At 42.8% G+C, this 3,408-nt stretch overlaps 1 pseudogene; it reads left to right on the top strand.

The window, feature by feature from the left end:
* Nucleotides 1-738: 738 nt before the first annotated feature.
* Nucleotides 739-3,027, top strand: LOC136470776 (zinc finger BED domain-containing protein RICESLEEPER 2-like; annotated as a pseudogene).
* Nucleotides 3,028-3,408: the final 381 nt, after the last annotated feature.

The following is a 3,408-nucleotide window of genomic DNA, read 5'->3' as shown; positions in this document are numbered from 1 at the left end:
CCAACCATCAAAACTTGAGAGAAAAGTCAGCCTGGGCACTTTTTACCCGCAAACCGCAAACCGAACCGAACCAAACCGCACCGAACTGAAATATTGGTTTGTTCGGTTTTTTGTTGTCGGTTCGGTTTATGGTTTTGCACTATTCGGTGTTCGGCTTCGGCTTCGGGTTTCTTCTCAAACCAAACCGAGGAACCGAACAAACTGAAGTGCAGGACCTGCAGACCAGAAAACTGGAAACACCGAAACACCTCCGTCGAGTCATCGACCATCGCCTGACTCGCCTCACGCCCTCATGCGGTCACGCCCTCAGTCCCTCACGGCCCATAGTTCGACGGCCCATCAAGACGCAAAGGAAAGTAGGAAACCCCCATCCGGCCATCCCACAGCTCAGCGCATAGAGAGGCAGCGCCGCAGCCCGCAGCCGCTCATCCCTAACCCTAAATCATCGAGTGGCGGCCGGCGAGCGACTAGAGCAGGTCACGACGAGCCAGCAAGGAGAAGGGAGGCAGGAGGCGGAAGGCTGAGAGTGCAGTCGTAGCCTCGTAGGGACCAGGGAGGAGGCGCAGCAGGCGGCCAGGCGCCCAGCAACACCCTTGTGAAGTTTTCCTACCAAGACAACGGCAGCGCGGATGGAGCAATCCTCCAATGTAAGTTTAGATCGAGCTTCAATTCTTCTTCTGGTCTTCTCCTCTTCTCCTTGCTGTTGTTAATTCCTGATTTGAAACATTTTGTTTCTAGATGGGGGACACAGATGAAACTGTTGCTTGTGAGATTAATCAGACTCAAACTCAAGAAACTGAAGCTGGAGCGTCAACGACTGGAGTGGTAGATGCAAGCAAGGAGCAGCAGGAGAGCAAGGATGGAGAGAAAGCGAATGAAGAATCCAGGAAAAGGAAACCCATGGCTCTAAGATCTGATGTATGGGATAGTTTCAGCAAGGTCAAACTTGATAATGGGGAAGAGAGAGCCAAGTGCAAGTGGTGTCAAAAGCTGTTTCATTGTGGCTCAAGAACAAATGGTACGTCATCCTTGAAAGCTCATCTGAAGATTTGCAAAAAGAATCCAAACAAACCAGTAGTTGATAATCAAGCAACTTTGCAACTGACACCATGTGCTGGCACTAGTAGTATGGGTAATGTAACCACTTGGAAATTTGATCCTGATAAACTTAGAAGGATTTTTGCTAAGATGATAATTGAAGATGAACAACCATTTATGTTATCTGAACGTTCTGGTCTTAGGAAATTAATGGCAGAAGCATGTCCATGATTTATTCTACCATCTAGAAGAACAATCACTAGAGCTTGTGTTAAAGTATATGAAGATGAGAAAGAAAAGCTTAAGAAATTTTTTAAGGAAAATTGTGAAAGAGTTTGCCTCACAACTGACACATGGACTGCAAAGAATAGCCAAAACTACATGTGTGTTACAGCCCATTTTATTAACAATGACTGGAACCTAAGGAAGAAAATTATTGGTTTTTTCTTGGTTAAGGGCCATAGAGGGGAGGACATTGGGAAATCATTAGAGAATTGTTTGGCTGAGTGGGGCATTGACAAGGTTTTCACAATAACAGTAGACAATGCTAGTGCAAACAATAACGCAATTAAGTATGTGAGGCGGATCTTGAATGAGTCAAAAGGTTGTTTTGCTGAAGGAGAGTACTTGCATATGCGATGTGCTGTTCACATTATCAACCTAATAGTAGGTGATGGGTTGAAGGAAATTGATATATCAATTCAGCGTGTCCGTGCTGCTGTTAAGTTTATCAGGTGTGGAACATCTAGGTTGGTAAAATTTAAGAAATGTGCTGAGTTAGCCAAGGTACAGAGCAAAGCATTTCTTAACTTAGATATTTGCACTAGATGGAACTCAACCTACCTTATGTTAAATGCTGCACAGAAGTACCAAAAAGCATTTGAAAGATATAGTGATGAAGACCCATACTACAAATTAGAATTAGAAGGAGAGAATGGTCTAGGGGTACCAACAAAAACAGATTGGGATAAGGCTAGGAAGATGGCTGAGTTTCTTGAACACTTTTATGACCTCACTCTCCGTGTTTCTATACAAAGTCGTCCAACATCTCACACTTATTTTCATGAGATTGCTGATGTATTACTTCTGCTGAGAGAATGGTGTCATATTGAAGACAACCTGTGTAAGGAAATGGGTATGAGAATGTTAGTGAAGTACTACAAGTACTAGGGAGATAAGTATGGTGAGAGGTTGGGAGACAGAGAGAAGAGAGGAGAGAAAGATAAGGGGGGTCAGCTGCTCAACTTCATTGTTTTCTTCTGTGTTGCTATTGATCCTAGATACAAACTTTCAAAATGCATTAGAATGGGAATTAAGGTAATGTTTGGGGATACAATAGGAGAAAAGCTGTGGGATACAGTGAACACTTATTTTCGTGCTTTGTTTGAAGAGTACAAGGAAATGTATGCCCTAAAAGATAAGGCACCACAACCTGCTGAATCTGAATCAGCTAAAACTAGCACAAGAGTGAGTAGGTGGATGTCAGTAATTACTAAGTAGATTAACAGTGAGGGTGGAACTATCAAATCTGAGGTAGATAAGTATCTATCAGAAGATAATGAGCCAAACACAAAAGGATTTGACATTCTAAAGTGGTGGAAGGCTAATTCAACAAGATTCCCAATATTATCTAGAATGGCCCGTGATCTGTTGGTGATTCCTATCACCTCAGTTGCCTCTGAGTCAGCCTTCAGTGCTGGTGGCCGAACTCTTGATGACTTTAGGACCTCACTAACCCCAAAAATGGTTGAGCGCCTCGTTTGTGCAAATGATTGGCTTCGTGGAGGAAACTATGTTAGTGTTGAAGAGGACAGCGAACAAATGTTTTTGCTTAAGGAAGGTAACATATTAAATTATTAGTTGCTTCTAATGTGCTTCATGAATCATGATTCATACACTGTACTAACTTAGATCATCTATTCTTTATTTATTTTAGAACTTGGTGGCCTGTCCATTTCTAAGGAATCTACTACAGCTACTGAGTCCTGACTCCTGATCACCTGGTAAAAGGTACATTCATCTGTTTAATATTTCTTGAACTGCTGAGATTCACTAACTGAGACACTGAGTCACTGAGATCACTTGATGGCTGCAGGACCGTGGACTGCTGATGCTCCAGCCTCCAGCAGTCTAGCCTCCAGACCTATAGTCATATGATGCTTATAGACTTGTAGTACTTCAAATGTGATTCTGTCCAGTACTTGTCTCCCCACTTGGTGTCTTGGTGTATAAGTGTATGGAATGGATCCTGGCATATGATGCTGCTGCTGGCCTACGGCTACTTCTCTATTTGAATAATGAAGAACTCTTGAATCTATGTAATTCTATTCTGTACTTCAGCACTGATCTGTACTGTTGTCTACTTGTCTT

The sequence above is a fragment of the Miscanthus floridulus genome, chromosome 8 (assembly GCF_019320115.1).
Source record: "Miscanthus floridulus cultivar M001 chromosome 8, ASM1932011v1, whole genome shotgun sequence".
NCBI classification, from domain to species: Eukaryota; Viridiplantae; Streptophyta; class Magnoliopsida; order Poales; family Poaceae; genus Miscanthus; species Miscanthus floridulus.
Note: the sequence above shows the minus strand (reverse complement) of the source record. Positions and strands in the feature narration are given on the sequence as shown.